Source organism: Echeneis naucrates, chromosome 2 (genome assembly GCF_900963305.1).
Source record: "Echeneis naucrates chromosome 2, fEcheNa1.1, whole genome shotgun sequence".
NCBI lineage: Eukaryota > Metazoa > Chordata > Actinopteri > Carangiformes > Echeneidae > Echeneis > Echeneis naucrates.
The window spans coordinates 3,325,854-3,343,494 of NC_042512.1; the positions used below are offsets into that span (position 1 = coordinate 3,325,854).

Below are 17,641 nucleotides of genomic sequence, written 5' to 3' on the forward strand. Positions count from 1 at the left end.
CGCTCCTCCAGCCTCAGCCTCCCGGTAACTTGGATTACAGGCGAGGGACACACTTCCTTTACGACAGTGACGTCATCGGAATTTCCATAAATCTTTTCTGACTTCTAACTTCAAGGGTTTGAATTCACTGATGAATAATAAAGTCTAATAATGTGAAATTGAAAACTGATGCTTTTAGTATTTCCATAAGCCTTTTCTGACTTCTAACTTCCCCTGCACAGTGATTTATCATGAAGTCTTTATCAGTGTGCTTCTAATGTGCAAATAAACTAAACTAAAGCAGACAGCAACAAAAAGGGAGACACACAGAGACTGAACAGGCTGATCAGGAGAACAGGCTCTGTGGTCGGCCTGACTCTGGACTCTGTGCAGCTTGTGTAGAAACAGTTTATTCCATTAGACACCTGAAACACCTCCTTTGTGGAGAAACTGTCAGGAAAGATACACTGTTTCTGAGATGATCATTAATAATCAATCAATGTTCTGAATGGTGACAGTGGGGCAGCCTTTGTGTTTACATCTGAAATTCTAAATAAATCTGATTGGCGGAGTGGCAGTGGAGTATTGTTACAGTTATAATGACACCATTTTCAAATATAACCAATCATAGATCACAAACAGGCAATCAGGCCCTTAACCACGCTACACCACTCTGCTGTAAACCACCCCAGATGGGACTCGAACCCACAATCCCTGGCTTAGGAGGCCAGTGCCCTGGGATTTCCACCTGCAGTGTATCAAATGACCACGAGGGGGCAGCTTGGAAAATGAAGTCAGATCTTATTGAAGAGCATCAGACTTTTAATCTGAGGATCCAGGGTTCAGGTGCTGCAGCTTCTTCCCAATGGCTGTTTTTTGTCATCACATGTACCTTTGTGTACCGAGTGGCCGAGTGGTTAAGGCGATGGACTGCTAATCCATTGTGCTCTGCACGCGTGGGTTCGAATCCCATCCTCGTCGGTGTTCAGCTGGCTCTAGTCTGTCTGAGTTGTACCCTGCTGTTGAGCAGATTGAAATGTGGTGATTGCCCTTTTTTAACAGGAGACAAACTTTGTTAAGAGTCATGATGGTCACTACACTACAGAAACTGCATGCACTCATTCATTTGAAGCGAACGTCAGAGTGTGACGTATCCATCTGTGTCGCGTGGGGCATCAATGAAAGGCAGGAAATGCCTTTGATCTCCAGTGACGGCACACAGTCTCGTTGTGGAGTTATTAGGTGTTGATTCTGCAAAAATGGTCCAGTGCGGTGAAATGGTCCATAGAAGTCTAACATCACCGAAACATGTTAACCAGACAGTGTTCAAGGATTTGAGGTTGAAACCACTAAATTCTCATAATTAACTAAAGCTGTGTCTGTTACATCTGTAACATTTAACATTATGCACAAGGCACTGCTGGGATTTGAACCCAGGATCTCCTGTTTACAAGACAGGCGCTTTGACCAGCTAAGCCACAGCACCACTCTGAAGTACATGTATATACAGAGGATCTGGTGATGGAAGTGTAATGTGTATACTGCAGCTGAGGTTGATGGTAAAGTGGTTTGTTTTAATGTAGGAGCAAAAGTTGAACAATATGGAGACTTTACTTGGGACAGTTGCCATTGGAAGCTTGTTCACATTGTGAAGCTTTTAAATGCAGTTTATTTTACTGAGGACAAAGAAAAAGACAAATTCACTTGTAGGGCTGCTGGTAAAACAGGGACAGTCTGAGATTGCTTGGACATCCTGACTGCACAAAAGAGAGACATTTCAGGATGCCTGATCCAACAAACATTTGGCTCCTGGCCCAGTTTGGTTCTTTCTTCTGTCTGCAGAACGCAAAGTTATCTGGCAGGACCATGATTGTCTTTGGAGCTTCATTAACAGAGTGCACTCTACTGTGGAGGTCATGAGAAAAAAGTGGGAGGAGTCTTTGATCTCTTTGATGTCATTAGAACCTTTGTGACAGACCTTTGTGTTTTCTTCCTCTACGATACAGACACAAACTGGCGGTACTGATGCTGAGCTGCTTAAAGTGTCTGTCTTGTAAACAGGACATTCTGCATTCAAACCCCAGCAGTGATTCGCTCTCAGTCAGAGTTGACCTCACCCGAAGTACCCCATAACTCTTGGCAAATGACTTTTTATGACCTGCTTGTTTTGACCTACATTTCCAATATTCTGCCTCCTCTTTCAACCACACCATGAAATATTGTGAGGTTGAATGCTGCACGCTGACTGCTTGTGTGTCCAAATGGCTTCAAAGACATCTTTTTGCCATGAACTCCTCCAAACCTTTGGACACAGCTTTGAGCTTTCTCACAGGTGACACAGGTGTGCTGTATTCAGGCTCCAGTCTCTTGGCATGGGTTCAAATCCCACCACTGCCAGGTCATCTCTCTCTCTGCCATTATTTAATATAATAATATATATTATATTTATAACATAATAATATACATTATATTATAATATATATATATGATATTTATAATATATGCATAGAAATACCAGAACGAAAGACAAAGAATTCATCAGTGTCTCTGATTGGAGTAAATCAATAGATTCTGTAACTGAAGTCATCTAACGTCTAAGAAGACATCAATTCCATGACTTGTGTTTGGTAGTTAACACAGCACCAAGAAATAACACTATTAAATTCAAAACTCAAGTAAACGTTGAGGTTGCGTAATTAATTGCGACTTTCACTTTGTGGTGGCAGTTATGGCTCCCACCAAACCTGCTGTTGCCTTTGTCAGTCAGCACTGCCTCAACAAATTGCACTTAGTGAATTCAACAGCCAAGTCAGTGCTCAGGTAAGCTAAAGTCTTGTGGAGAATGTGGGCATCGATCCCACTACCTCTCACATGCTAAGCGAGCACTCTACCATTTGAACTAATTCCCCAGCCATCAGCCATCAGAGAGGTAGTGGGATCAATACCCACATTCTCCACAAGACCTTAGCTCTTTGTTGGAGGGTGGGCTTTGGCGCCTTTTGGTAAACAGAAGCAGGACTGTTATTGTGTTTGGAGCTTTGACTGTTACCTGAACACATCATAAACTTAAGCAGCTGCTCTCCTGCTCACATGTTCTTCACACCATCACAATATATCGATGGTGGGTTGGTGGACCGGTGGACACTTTGATATCAGTAAATCCACTGTGTTTTAAAGATCTTCAGAGTGTTTCAGAGTTTCTGACATGGATACAGACAGACAGATCCAGTGTCCCAGAGAGAGAGGAGGCCCGCTGAGCTGTCATGTTCTTCTGTGGAACTGTGGACTGTGGAAATTTATTTTATAGCTGTAGTAACAATAAATCTCCAGCAGGTGGAAGTATTGCTGCGCAGATGTCCTGTACACCGTAAAACACACAATACTCACAGAGGACTTCATTGTGCTGCAGTGAGACGCATAAAAAGCTCCAGTTCTACAGTCAGAAGATGTTCAGTCTGAAGGTGGATGAGTTCTGACTCATACCCAATCAAATATGCTGCTTTCTGGGTCTTAACATTAATAATAAAAAAAATGCTGTCTGTGACATTCACATTAGAATTCCAAACAATATGTAAACTCCATGTCTGAATAGAGGTGGATGTGTGAACGTGTGTTAAAATCAGAGAGAATTTACACTCATTCAACTCAAATCCAGGAACATCCCAAACATGACTATTAGTCCTGTCTGAGAGTTTCCTCCACTGACAGCAAACATACTGTATATCCATACTGATCACTGTGATCAGGTTTGAATCATCTCTGTGAGAATCCCACATGAAGCTGTCAGTCCTGCTGGATACACACACATCCCACTGAACACATTTTACCTCACTATCATATGAAGAAATATCACAAACCAGATGAACTTCTCAATGTGATGATCAGAGAGCCTTTAGATTTCATCATCATATGATAGAAACATCCAAACAGCTCCATCTGCTGGTTCTGCTCTGTTTTATGATTGTGTCCCAAACTGCACACACACTGAATTACACAATAGAGCTCTAACGGAGATGATCAGAATCGACCCTCAGTCATGTTCATGTTTCCATTTCAACATGCAAAGCATGCGCTCTACCACTGAGCTACATCCCCTGCATGGTATGCTGGATTTGATGGCTCTGAAACAGTTTCTCCACAAGCTGCATGAATGTGACAGCTTCAGCACATTGAATAGACATGGTGAGCAGAGTCCTCATTGGAAACTTAAGTTTGTTACATCTAACTCAGCTATGTTAGACAGACAAGCTGTTGCAACTAATGTCTCGTTGGTCTAGGGGTATGATTGTAGCTTTGGGTGTGCGAGGTCCCTGGTTCAAATCCTGCACAAGCACTTAATGTTATGTTGCCAATATCAGTGCCTGACCATCATGACTCACCAAAGTTGGTCTTCTGTTAAAAAAGTGCAATCACCAAATTTCCATCTGCTCAACACAGCAACAAACACTAAATTGCTGTTTCTCTAGTCTGGAGACTGCAAGCAAAAGCTATAATGCAGGAAGTGATGGCAGCACCATGATTGCCTTTTGAGCTTCATTAACAGAGTGCACTCTATGGTGGAGTTCATGAGAAAAAATGGGAGGAGTCTGTGATCTCTGTGATGTCACTAAAACCTTTGTGTCACTAAAACCTTTGTGACATCACAGAATGAGCATCTCCTTTGCTTACAAGCCCAGCTGTTGCCTTGCAGTCCTCAGGAGAGCTAACCCTTATTATATGGAGCTGTGTGAGGTTGGCTGGTTGTGTTATTTATAGTATAGTATAAATTGGTGTTTTAGCTGTCGCAGGAGCTCAGAAGCTGTCTGGTTAGCTAAAGCTGCTAAAACTGCTAAAGCTACCACAGCATGCAGGGGATGTAGCTCAGTGGTAGAGCGCATGCTTTGCATGTATGAGGCCCTGGGTTCAATCTCCGGCATCTTCAGCATTAATATTGCAGCATCACAAGCTTCAGTGGAGCAGTATTTGAGGGATCAGAGTGTTGGAGAGCAGAACTCTTTCCTGTGCTTCAGATACACTGTTTGTTTCTGAGCTGATTGTTAATGTTCAATAATCTTCTCAGCTGTTCTGAATGGGGACAGTGGGGCAGCCTTTGTGTTTACATCTGAATCACGTGATTTTGGAAATTCTTCAAAGCAGCTTCAAAGGAGGAGTTTCATTCTGTGAGTACTGTGACGTCATCAGGTGACATCATCAGGTGATGTATCAAAGGCAGCAGCTCTTCAGACTCACATCACAATTAGTTTTGTGTCTTATTAGGCTCCATTTGGTGGAAGCTGTGAATCGCAGGATTCAGGGGGAATACATCCATACATACATCTTCACTGAAATAATGACACCTGTGAGAACGCTCAAAGCTGTGTCCAAAGGTTTGGAGGAGTGAATGGCAGAAAGATGTCTTTGAAGCCATTTGGACACACAACCAGTCAGCGTGCAGCATTCAACCTCACAATATTTCATGTGGTTGTGGTTGAAAGACGAGGCAGAATATTGGAAATGTAACTTTGGGTCTAAAAAAAAACAAAACAAAACTGATTATCGCCCAACGTGGGGCTCGAACCCACGACCCTGAGATTAAGAGTCTCATGCTCTACCGACTGAGCTAGCCGGGCTGCTAGACACGCAAAACATCCTCTAAAAAAAAAAATAAAATAAAATAAAATAAAATTTAAAAAAAAAATGCAAAAAATCATTTCAAAATAAAAGCCATTGTCTACGGTGCTCATGTTCGGTCATAAATCCAGCCAACATAAAGCCAGAGTGTTCAGGCAACCACAATTACTCAACCACAAAAGCTCAAAAGTTTGCTGAAAAATTAGCCCATCAACGTGAGTACGCAAAGATTTCCTGATTAGATCGCACAGAGGCTCAAAATATACATGACTTCATATGTGTCTTTCATGAGACGTTTTCCAGCTAAAGGTCATGTCTCATAATGTAAAGGAACATTCAGTGTGTGTGTGCTCATCTTTCTGCGTTCTCCCCTCGATGCGTGGGTTTGAATCCCACTTCTGACAGAAGCTGCTTTTCTTTCACCTCTACTGCTGTAAGGTGTAGTTTGTATTTTCCATGTGCAAACATTAGGAAACATCTAACATTAGGAGCAAGGCAACAACAAAACTGGAACTATTTGGACTGAACTGGATTTGAAACCTTCACTGTTGGACTTTGGATAAGTGGGTGGTGAACATCCAGCATGAACTTAGATAGTCACCCAGTGGTAGTGTGGCCGAGCGGTCCAAGGCGCTGGATTAAGGCTCCAGTCTCTTCGGAGGCGTGGGTTCGAATCCCACCACTGCCAGTTTGATTCTTGTCAATGACAACCAATCCACTAAGTCAGGCACTTTTCATCTGTTCATACCAACACCAGCTGGGCTGAAATGAGAAACATCACAGTCAGCCTTTCCAGACCCAGGTAGGTTTGCAGGTCTACCAGCACGGAGAAGTGCTGCGGAGAAGGGAAATTGGTGTTTTAGCTGTCGCAGGAGCTCAGAAGCTGTCTGGTTAGCTAAAGCTGCTAAAACTGCTAAAGCTACCACACCACACAGGGGATGTAGCTCAGTGGTAGAGCGCATTCTTTGCATGTATGAGGCCCCGGGTTCAATCCCCGGCATCTCCATTGTTGATAATGAAGCACGATGTTAGGAGGGACACGTCATGGGCTCCAGTGGAGCGGTAATTGTGCTTTAGATACACTGTTTGTTTCTGAGCTGATCATTAATAATCAGTCAATGAACAATCTTCTCAGCTGTTCTGCATGGTGACAGTGAGGAAGCCTTTGTGTTTACATCTGAATCACATGTGATTTTGGAAATTCTTTGAAGAAGCTTCAAAGGAGGAGCTGATTAGTTTTCATTGAAAAGAAACAGACTGGCAGTGGTGGGATTCGAACCCACGCCTCCGAAGAGACTGGAGCCTTAATCCAGCGCCTTGGACCGCTCGGCCACACTACCCTGTGCACAAAGCTTGAACCCACTACACTGGAAAATGTCAGGATCTGCATCAGTGAAACATTCATTCATACACGAGGACATCACGCATACACGTATACCTTAGAAGTTACTTGACGGTCAGCAATGCAAATGATCGATATAAGGCCATCGTGAATGATTTCTAAATATCTTTGAAACCTGTTGACGGTGAACTCAGAGATTGTTAAAGGGGCCTTTTCCCAAAGCTTAGCTTGCATGCTAGCATGTCAGAATGTGGGATGGATGCCCACATTCTCCACAAGACTTTAGCTCTCATTTCAAAGTAAAGCAGATTTAGATTATTTTGTATGTATCTTTAGCTCAGATGCAGGCAAAGTGCAGTGTGATGATGAAGTAAACTGTAATCTCACTTTAAGCAACGTAGAACATTGTTTATTATTTGATGACTGCCTGAGCAGAGGATGGTTTCCATCATCCACCTCTGGGTTTTGGGCCCAGCACTCTTCCACTGCTCCACACCCGAAGCGAGAATCATACCCCTAGACCAACGAGCCTTGTACAGCAGGAGATTTATGGAATTTAAAATGTTCTGAGGGGGAGAACTTTTCAGTCATCAAAAAAAAAATCTCACACAGAACATTAATCATACACCACAACATTTGGCGCCCGCACACTCCCTGATGGTCTAGTGGCTAGGATTCGGCGCGCTCACCGCCGCGCTCACCGCCGCGAAACTCTAAGTCTCCAAATCTCCAGGAGTAAAATGATTCAATCACTACCTCAATCTCAATTGACAATCTCTGTATTATATCAGAGGCCCTTTGCCGTACATATACTTATCTTTATTAGCATTAGTATCTGTATACACACGCACATAATCACACACACCACGTTTTCCAGCCCTCATGGTTCTTGGGGAATCCATACATGTGGAAACCCTTCTCGGACTGATTGGAGCATCCAAACGCTGCACTCCTACATTAAAACAAACCACTTTACCATCAACCTCAGCTGCAGTATACACATTACACTTCCATCACCAGATCCTCTGTATATACATGTACTTCAGAGATGGGATTCGAGTTTATATGCTGCAGCTCAGCTAGCTATGAGCAGAGTGGCACAGCGGAAGCGTGCTGGGCCCATAACCCAGAGGTTGATGGATCGAAACCATCCTTTGCTAATGGCTCTTTAGCAACAGCTAGCTGTTAACTATCCAAAGTTTGTCGTATTTGAAGATGACATCATTACAATAGTAATGCCATACTGAAGCTGCACTAGCTGAAGAGGGAAGATCTTCAGTACAGTATTAACCTTGCTTGTTTTAACTCCCAGCAGTTTTCCTTAGCAGTGGAAGCAGATTTCAACTGTTGTTTCAGTGCCGAGTACCCAGTCTGCCTCCTTCGATCTATTCACTTTTTTTTTCCAAAGCTTAGCTTGCATGCCAGCCCAGGGGAATTAGCTCAAATGGTAGAGCACTCGTTTAGCATGTGAGAGGTTGTGGGGCTCATCTGCATAGCAGTGAATATTAGTTCCAGTTTTGCTTGCAGTTGTTGCTTCTGTCGGCAGAACTCAAAGGTATCTGGCATGACTATGTTTGTGTTTTGAGCTTCATTAACAGTGTGTACTCTGTGGTGGAGGTCATGCGAAAAAGTGGGAGGAGTCTTTTATGTCATGGTGGCATGAGAGAATGTTTTTTTTTTTTCAACAAGATACCAACTTTCTTCCAAAAGCTCAATCAGCTGCTCCAGGTGAGGCTTGAACTCACAACCTCGGCATCACTCCGCAGGTTACTGTCATATAAGTACCGCGCACTAACCGATTGCGCCACTGGAGCCTGTGACGTGTCTTTCCTGACACGTTCTGTGAAACAAACTCTTCCACCCGAAATGGCTGAGAATGTTGGACTGAAAATCTAAAAGTCGCTGTAAACAGCCCTTGTTACGTGAACGGGAACAGAGCCTGCTGAGGAAAGCCTGGGTCGACAAACCAAGTTGATAACCACCATCGTGATACTTGTTATCTCTGGTTGGAGCTTTCGACTTTGTCGAGCCAGCTCACCCAAACAAAGCCCGGCTCTGTTGAGCTTCCTTCGTAAGATACTCCTCTGCTCTCATCGTAAAAATTGTCTAAGTTTTAGACAAGATAAGTTCTGGAGATGCCGGGGATTGAACCCGGGGCCTCACACATGCAAAGCATGCGCTCTCCCACTGAGCTACATCCCCTCCATGGTGTGGTAGCTTTAGCAGTAGGAGACAGCGATCCAGAAGTCTAATAATGTGAAAATGAAAAGTTTGGTGCTTTTAGTATTCCCATAAACCTTTTGTGACTTCTAACTTCCCCTGCACAGTGTTTTATCATGAAGTCTTTATCATTATGTGCTTCTAATGTGCAAATAAACTAAACTAAAGCAGACAGCAACAAAAAGGGAGACACACAGAGACTGAACAGGCTGATCAGGAGAACAGGCTCTGTGGTCGGCCTGACTCTGACGGTTGTTTGCTTTCATGGACCAAGTTTCCCAGGTGGGGAGCTACAGAGCATGTTGGAGAATCTCTGTAATCTGCACAGCCTTAAAATATGACACAGCTGAGTGCTGTTGTTCGGACTCATCTAGCAGAGAGACAAACTGTACCACTTCAGGTCCATTCAGAGAACATGGCGGGCTGGGTGACACCATCACCAGAAATATGTAATATCTATAAAACCATAGGAGTACAAATGAACGGTACCAAAACGGTAACAAAGTTACCGTTAGTTAGTTAAAGTTAGTTAAAGAGTGGCCTTTTGCACAGGAAGTGCTTATCATGTGCTTATCATGTTGTAACCTACAGCTGATGAAAACCCAAAGGTAGTTTATTTCTACAACATCTGACTTTAGCAACAAGGAACTGCTGGGATTTAAACACAGGCTGCTTTAACCAGCCAACATACACAACCTTTATCTGCATTGAAATCATTCAGCCTGTTACTGGCTCAAATCCACAGCACTCTACTCAGCTGTTTTTGCTGGATAGTATCTGGTTTGGTTTCACCTCTTCCACAAAACTTGATTAATGCTCCAAAGAGAGACATGAAGACCATGCAGTTAATTTAGTTCAACAACCTTAATAACTTGATCAATGAGGCGCTGCTGGGATTTGAACCCAGGATCTCCTGTTTACTAGACAGGCGCTTTGACCAACTAAGCCACAGCACCACACTGATAATACAGGATGTATTTTGGATCTTAAAAGACCCCCAATGTACGTGGCTGACAATTGTGACTCTTGCCAAAGTTTCTTTAGCATATAATAAACTGTCACATTAATGTCCTGAATGTCCATAGCTCAGTTGGTAGAGTGGAGGACTGTAGAGGCTTATAGCTGGAATCCTTAGGTTGCAAAATAAAATCCGATTTAGATTATTTTATTTGTATCTTTAGCTCAGACCGCTCGGCTACACCACCACATACACTGCGGCCTGGAACCCAGAGTAAGGAAAAGAGTGACACACATGTCAGTGTTAACATACATGATGCAGCCTAGACCACTGTTGTATCCAGGCAGAGCTGACTGCTGCTTTTCATGGAGAGCAGAGACCACTGCATGCAGAGCTACGATAGGCTATGTAATTATTTAAGATTGAACATCTTACATTACTGACATCTGACATTACTGTTTGATAAATTTGGTGACAACTGCACTTTGGGTCCATTTGGAGAACATGGGGGGCTGAGTGACTTCATCACCAGAAATTAAAATGTCTGACATCGATAAAACCGTAGCAGCACAAATAAGAATTTTTACAGCGCAAACAAACGGCACCATTTCGCGTCCATTCGGAGTGGATGCTCACCATTTTGCATGCAATGGTGATATAGTGGTGAGCATAGCTGCCTTCCAAGCAGTTGACCCGGGTTCGATTCCCGGCCGTTGCAGTTTAACTTATAGCTTGAGATCCTGTAGATCTCATGCCAATGGTGCCCAATTGGTCGACAGACCAAGAGGAGGATGAAACCGTTCTATCTGTTCAGCTACAGTTGGTCTGTTACAGTAGATACTCACACACATTGTTTAACATATTCTAAGAACAAGTCATGGACAGTGGTTGGCCTGTCCATCACCCTGGTAACTGGCCAGTTATATTCAGTTTACGCCAAGTTCATGGGTTCAAGCCCCATACTGGCCACATGCAACCTCTCAAAACTTGATTTCTTCTTCATTAAAGGTGTGTGTGTGTATACAAGGGTTAGTATATGCACCACAAAGGGCCTCTGATATAATAACACAGCTGCAGCAGCAAAGGAGAAACAGCATGAGAAGCATTTACTACTCAAGTCAACGTGTAAGTTTGGATGTACTCTTCAATTGATTTTACATTTACCTTTAAGAGATCGTAGTTTACAGTTATAAATATAAATGGGAATAAAATCAGATTTTCATTTCATCATCAAGAGGATGTCTCCACATGCACACTTGTTCTTGGTGTTTTCACTAATTGTTAAATAAAAAAATACTATTTCATTCATCCAAGCATAATTAGTTGTTATGTAATATATATTTTCTGTGTGGCTTAGTCTTAAAATTATAATGGTTGTGTGATCAACTCCTGCCTGAAATTTGCTTAAAAATTTGCCCATCAAAGTGAGTCCACAATACTCAAAGACTGCCTGATTAGATCGCACAGAGGCTCAAAATTTGCATTTCCTCATACGTGTGGAGTGGACAAAACCAGGTTGTTTCAATTTTCCAAGGACAGAATGGCAATATTTCGACATGTCAAAGGAATTTTGGTCTTTTAAAAGTCAAAAAAGGTCAAAAGTAGACCAAAAGAACTTTGTCCCCAAACACACCTTGCTGCAGTTGAGGTGAAAGAAAAGTGGTCTCTGTCAGAAGTGGGATTTGAACCCACGCCTCCAGGGGAGACTGCGACCTGAACGCAGCGCCTTAGACCGCTCGGCCATTCTGACGACAAAAGCAGCAACAATAGCCGAAAAATTTGCTGAAAAATTAGCCCATCAAGAGACAGAGACATGCGGAACTTTTCCTGTTGCAGCCTGCTATTCCAGCTAGAGTTATCCTAAATATCTGCCTTTAAGGCCGTGAATGATTTCTAAATATCTGATGGTGAACGCAGAGGTTGTTAAAGGGCCACAAGACTTTAAGTTGCACCAATGGCCACCATCACTTTGAGTTACCGATGTGGGATAGATCCTCAGGACAGTTTTGTGCTTTGCTTTACCGTGTTGTTTCTCTGCAAGCCTTTGATGGAAGTTCAGTCCACAAAATGGTTGTATCAAATCTTCATCAAGTTAGAGCGTGGTGCTAATAACACCACAGTCATGGATTTGTGACGAATGTGGGCATCGATCCAGCTACCTCTCACATGTGTGTCAAGGGCTCGTTGGTCTAGGGGTATGATTCTCGCTTTGGGTGCGAGAGGTCCCGGGTTCAAATCCCGGACGAGCCCTTCACATATTGTGTCCAATAATCTGCACCCCTATTCAACTACCTTAAGGAAGGAAAGTCTGACACAAAGAAAAAAGGCAAGCTTGTGGGTTCACAAGATTATATCAGGATCTGACCTTTTCCTGTTCCATCAGTAACCATCAAAGGAGATGCTGATTCTGTGATGTCACAAAGGTTCTAATGACATCACAGAGATCAAAGACTCCTCCCACTTTTTTCTCATGACCTCCACAATAGAGTGCACTCTGTTAATGAAGCTCCAAAGACAAACGTAGTGTGTCACTTCCTTGAAGGTTTGAATGATGTGTGAGTCTGAAGAGCTGCTGCCTTTGATCCATGTAACAGTGTATCTTTCATCCAAAGTCACAACTTTGAGAAGTTAGACAATGTGAGACATGTGGCATTATTGCAGTGAAACGGCTGAAGTTATGTGGTAGTGTGGCCGAGCGGTCCAAGGCGCTGGATTTAGGTTCCAGTCTCTTCAGAGGCATGGGTTTGACTCCCACCACTGCCAGTTGTCCAAGCTGTGCGGTACAATCATGAAGAGTTTAGTTAAATCTAAAACTGCTATGAATGACAGATTTAGAGTCCAGAGTGCTCATGATGACACCATGGAACCACATGTAGCTGTGTGAAGTTTGATGTCTGTGTTACTTGAAGTATCCTGACAAGACACTTGTCACAGTGAAGAAACCAGCTGAAGCTGTAACATAATCTTCAATCAGTGTTAACAGTGTGGCCTTTGTGTCCTTTTAATTACATTTAGCGACTGTTCCTGGAGTTAATGGAGACTTTTGTGGAGGAACTGACAGGAAAGCGCACATCACTCTGCAGCTATCAACAGCAGATGCTGCAGTGAGCCCCGTCCCAAAGCCCTCACCTGTTCAGTCTATTTCTGAAACATTTCAGAAGTCTCAGTGTGACCCCTGTGGTTCATACTTTACAGTATGTTTTCAGTCAGACCTGCTGATCTGCAGTGATGGGCTGTGTGTGTTTACGGGGGGTGTAGCTCAGTGGTAGAGCATTTGACTGCAGATCAAGAGGTCCCCAGTTCAAGTCTGGGTGCCCCCTGCCACCACCACTACATGCTTTCATACGCAAGCACAAAGAAAAAGCTTTAAAAGAAAAATCTTGCCTTTGTCTTTTTCTGTTTGTTCCCAACAATGCCCATTAGTTTAAAATATAGAAAACCTAAAGTAGGATTTGATTCCATAACAGCAGGACAAAGTGTGTCATTAATCTTCTGGATTCTACAGACTGAGTTCATGTTCTGATAGATTTATTTTACAGCTGTAGTAACAATAAATCTCCAGCAGGTGGAAGTATTGCTGCTCAGATGTCATGTACACTGTGGGACACACAATACTCACAGAGGACTTTATTGTGCTGCAGTGAGATGTATATGTATGTATCTGCTGGTTCTGCCCTGTTTTATGAAAGTGTCCCAAACTGCACATACACTGAATTACACAATGATGCTCTAACGGAGATGATCAGAATCAGAAAGACGTTATTAAAAATTCTGCTGTTTGGTATCTTCTCTTCTGAAAGTTCAGGAAATGGACGGATCTGTAGAACTTCATTGCTCTCCGACAGAGAAGCTGGATGCTGCTGTTGTGCCCTTAAACAGGAAAATAGTGAGATGACAGGGACGAAGAAACACACGCAGCTCTCACCTTCACTCGTCTGCACAATCGATGCACAATCAACCTAGACATAAACACAAATGACCAATTCGTATTATTTACTCTGGCTGTATATTCTTCACAATTTTAACATCAACGTTAGCAACATATAAATAACACCATAAGAAATAAAAATGGATGAAATCATGGATTCTGAAAAATTTTATTGTTTTGAATATATATCTACTATATGTTTTATTTATATTATATTATTTCTCCTTTTTCTTTCTTAATGCTCATGCTATTTCATGAAATGTTTAACAAACCATTTTTATAACTTAGAATGTAAATATAAATTGTGAAAACGTCAGTTATTTACAACCATTGATGTTAAATTTCAGACAATGTCTTTGAACATCGATCTACAAATATTTACAAACCAATCAGATTTCACAATGAGGTGCTGCACAAATTATTATTTTTATCTAAAAACTCACTGTCGATATCTCTGTCCTTCGTTTTACTGCTGTCACTCCAACATCTTTCTCCTCTCCTTAGCAACCAACTGTTGCGTCTTGCCTAATAATTTTTTGATTGGCTGGCGTAGTGCATTTTTCCACCAATAGGAAAGGGGGCGCCATGTTTCTTTCTGCTTGTGAGCGCTTCCCTGTTTTTACTGAACGGGACAACAACATTCAGGAAGGAGCATAAAGAATGACGCAGATTGTTTATTACTCGGCCTGTCAGTCAGGTTTAAAAACAGTATATAGTTTGAAGACCTCACTTTGGACACAAGTTGAAATGGAGACTCAGTGAAGAAGGGAAATATGAGGCACAGTAACACCCATATCAGAGGAAACACAAACACACGCACTCCCATGCAGGGTCGTGTGACTTCCAGTAACCGCAGCAGCTAAAAGGAAAAGTGTTCAGAGTTCAGCCTCCATTTTGAAGCTATCGGAGCAGAAGCAGGGAAACTGAAGGCTGAGGCCGGTGAGTGTTAACATTATTATTATTTCACTGTCAGTTTGTCCCTGTGGACTGTGGAGGGACGAAGACTCACAGTGGACTTCTGTAACACTGAGACACTGAGACATGGAGGTCAGAGTTCACTTTGACGAACAGAGAAAAACTCCAGCTGAGCTGAGAACAGACCGTAATGTCTGATAGTATCAAAGGATGAAGGATCTACCTGATACAGAAAGTTCAGAGCTGCTCTGGAATCAGATTTTACTGTAAGTCATATTCAGTTTTCCACAGAGAGCTCAGACTGTGTTTGGATCAACAACTTTTGAAAACCTATTTTTTAGCAATTGATAATTATACATTTTTGTTGAAAACTGACAGTTTGATGCTCAAATCTGGCACCATGACGATCATTTTCAACCAGCTACCTTCTCAGATATATAAAGAAGAGTTAGTAACTGAGATGGGCTGTTGAAGAGTTGAAGAACATGACAAAAAGACAGGAAGATAGACAAAGTGATAAAAGATTTTTTTTTTCTAATAAGAATGAATATAATTCTATCTTGAGTAAATGTCACTATACACTTTAATAATTATAATTCTGATAAGGATCTTTATACAAATAAACAGAAACATGCATGATCTACATCAGTCAGATTATTATTCTGTGTGATTGGGATAGATCATCAAGTGTAGAGAGCAGCAGGGTCCCCTCTCCTCCTCCAGCAGCATCGCCCACTAATGTTGTGAGCAGTAATGTATTTCTAGGCAGCGGCTTTAAATCAGGACTGCTTCTTTTTCATTTCCCCCGACAATCTGTCGCTGAGGACTAACAGTGTTCTCTTCTAAAGTGACTTTCTGCCATCACCTTGTTTCGTTAGTTGCTGAGGTCAGAACTTGGGCTTTCAAATAATGTGTGTTTTCTTTTGTCAGTTTGATCAATCATTGTTTCCTCTTCAGTAAATTGAGCTTCTTCAATAATTACATTTTTCCGAAAAAAAAAAAAGTACTGAGCCAAATGCAAACCGGGCAAATGAGGGTGTGTTGGTTATCACCATGTAGTGACAGATAGTAAAACTTCCACATCCTGTTTGTTTCTTATAAGGAGGAAGAAAACTGGTTGAGTAATGAGGAATGTGAAGAACGAGCAGCTACATGTTTTCTGAACACACAAAGCTGGAATGTGTGCAAATCAACCTGAAGTGAGTTCAGCAGGTGAGAATCTTTATATTTCTGATCAACAGGATCACTGTGATCACATTGTGTTTGTTAATTGTTTTGGTTTGATTGTATTCTGAGTTTATTGATGGAGGTTCTTCAGAACTGGTCAGCTCTCTAAGAGGCCTCTGAACTCAGTTTGACTTCAGTTTCCTCGGTTCATTTGTCTTCCAATACATTTAGAAACAATAAGAAACAAAGGCAGCACTTTAATATGACCAGTTTGTTCAGCAGAAACTGTTTGATTTCTCCACACTGTGACTGATTTAATGTAAAATGTTCCCACATTGTTTATCACCATCTAGTGGACAGACAGTAGAAGATTCATGTAATCTTTCCACATTGTTCCAGATCAAAGATGAGCCAACAATACTTTTTCAGAAAAATTATTGTTGGCTCATGTATATCACTTCAATCCATGAGAACACTCATTGAATACACATAATATTCAAGGTCTGTGTCTCCTGAAGACATTGTCTCAGCTCTGTTGCTTTTGAATAACAAAATCAAAAAACATGGAAGTGGACAGTTTCTAAACTGAAGACAGTAGAGAAGAATGTGATGATGAAAAGAGATGTTGGTTTAAAGTTGAAGCAAACAACAAAATACAAAAAAATAAGAAACACTTGCCCCTGGACATTTATGTTTTGTCTTGTTTTTGCATCATTCTTTATTACATGATATTTTTCCTCTTTGACAATTACAAAGCTATATGAATAGTAGAAATTAGAATTAAATATTGAAATAATGAAGAAATCCAGATTTCTGATGGCTCCATCTGTTGGTTGAACTCAGAATGACATAGTTGTTGTTGGCTCTGAATGATTTGTTTAGTGCTTACTGTTATTTCAAATTTCAGACTTAGAAATTCACATTGTTGCAGCACATTTACATCTTCGTCTGCTGAGTTGAGGGTCGGGACTTTAAAGGTGTTGTTGCAGAATCACAGCACCATCCCAAAGAGTCCTCTGGCACTGATTTGGTTTTTAACACAGGTGAGAATGGTTTTCATGTCACTACAGGTTTTTTTTTTTTTAATTGAACCCTGAAGTTACAAGGATTTGACTTTTCCTCAGCTCAAACAGACACCAGGACTGATGATGGAGAACAAGCAGCTTCTTCCCTTCACATGTTTCTTTGACACATAAAGCTGGAAAGTGACTGTTGACTTCAAGTGAGTTCAGCAGGTGAGAATCTGTAAATGTCTGAACAGGATCACTGTGATCACACTGAGCTGACAACAGTAGACATGTTTACTTACCTTCCTTCCTTTCTTCCTATTTACAGACCTAATGTATTAGTATTTTATCCGAAATTTGTAGTGAATAGTTCCTTTGCTTTGTTCTTGTTCTGATATAAAGTAAGATTCTTTGACTTCGTAAACTCAATATTTTAAATAACCAGAGTAAAACCAGATTTTATTTAAATGGTATTTAAATGGTCACCACAAATTAATCTAAAGTGAAGCAGAAGT

The 17,641-nt window shown here is 41.7% G+C and overlaps 1 long non-coding RNA gene and 13 other non-coding genes across 14 annotated transcripts; 7 read left to right on the plus strand and 7 right to left on the minus strand.

Annotated features, from left to right (window-relative positions):
- Positions 1–1,391: 1,391 nt before the first annotated feature.
- Positions 1,392–1,465, minus strand: trnat-ugu (transfer RNA threonine (anticodon UGU)). Its single transcript has one exon. It is a non-coding gene; the product is annotated as a tRNA-Thr (tRNA).
- Positions 1,466–4,828: 3,363 nt separating this feature from the next.
- Positions 4,829–4,900, plus strand: trnaa-ugc (transfer RNA alanine (anticodon UGC)). The gene has a single exon. It is a non-coding gene; the product is annotated as a tRNA-Ala (tRNA).
- A 615-nt stretch (positions 4,901–5,515) lies between these two features.
- Positions 5,516–5,588, minus strand: trnak-cuu (transfer RNA lysine (anticodon CUU)). The gene has a single exon. It is a non-coding gene; the product is annotated as a tRNA-Lys (tRNA).
- A 607-nt stretch (positions 5,589–6,195) lies between these two features.
- trnal-aag (transfer RNA leucine (anticodon AAG)) lies at positions 6,196–6,277 on the plus strand. The gene has a single exon. It is a non-coding gene; the product is annotated as a tRNA-Leu (tRNA).
- Positions 6,278–6,523: 246 nt separating this feature from the next.
- On the plus strand, positions 6,524–6,595 carry trnaa-ugc (transfer RNA alanine (anticodon UGC)). The gene has a single exon. It is a non-coding gene; the product is annotated as a tRNA-Ala (tRNA).
- A 252-nt stretch (positions 6,596–6,847) lies between these two features.
- Positions 6,848–6,929, minus strand: trnal-aag (transfer RNA leucine (anticodon AAG)). Its single transcript has one exon. It is a non-coding gene; the product is annotated as a tRNA-Leu (tRNA).
- A 1,722-nt stretch (positions 6,930–8,651) lies between these two features.
- Positions 8,652–8,745, minus strand: trnai-uau (transfer RNA isoleucine (anticodon UAU)). Its single transcript has 2 exons — positions 8,708–8,745; positions 8,652–8,687 (listed from the first exon to the last, which is right to left on the minus strand). It is a non-coding gene; the product is annotated as a tRNA-Ile (tRNA).
- A 316-nt stretch (positions 8,746–9,061) lies between these two features.
- Positions 9,062–9,133, minus strand: trnaa-ugc (transfer RNA alanine (anticodon UGC)). Its single transcript has one exon. It is a non-coding gene; the product is annotated as a tRNA-Ala (tRNA).
- A 900-nt stretch (positions 9,134–10,033) lies between these two features.
- Positions 10,034–10,107, minus strand: trnat-agu (transfer RNA threonine (anticodon AGU)). The gene has a single exon. It is a non-coding gene; the product is annotated as a tRNA-Thr (tRNA).
- A 648-nt stretch (positions 10,108–10,755) lies between these two features.
- On the plus strand, positions 10,756–10,827 carry trnag-ucc (transfer RNA glycine (anticodon UCC)). Its single transcript has one exon. It is a non-coding gene; the product is annotated as a tRNA-Gly (tRNA).
- Positions 10,828–11,776: 949 nt separating this feature from the next.
- Positions 11,777–11,859, minus strand: trnal-cag (transfer RNA leucine (anticodon CAG)). Its single transcript has one exon. It is a non-coding gene; the product is annotated as a tRNA-Leu (tRNA).
- A 428-nt stretch (positions 11,860–12,287) lies between these two features.
- trnap-ugg (transfer RNA proline (anticodon UGG)) lies at positions 12,288–12,359 on the plus strand. Its single transcript has one exon. It is a non-coding gene; the product is annotated as a tRNA-Pro (tRNA).
- A 998-nt stretch (positions 12,360–13,357) lies between these two features.
- On the plus strand, positions 13,358–13,429 carry trnac-gca (transfer RNA cysteine (anticodon GCA)). Its single transcript has one exon. It is a non-coding gene; the product is annotated as a tRNA-Cys (tRNA).
- A 2,655-nt stretch (positions 13,430–16,084) lies between these two features.
- LOC115053114 (uncharacterized) lies at positions 16,085–17,360 on the plus strand. Its single transcript, XR_003841412.1, has 3 exons — positions 16,085–16,164; positions 17,027–17,162; positions 17,244–17,360. It is a non-coding gene; the product is annotated as an uncharacterized LOC115053114 (long non-coding RNA).
- Positions 17,361–17,641: the final 281 nt, after the last annotated feature.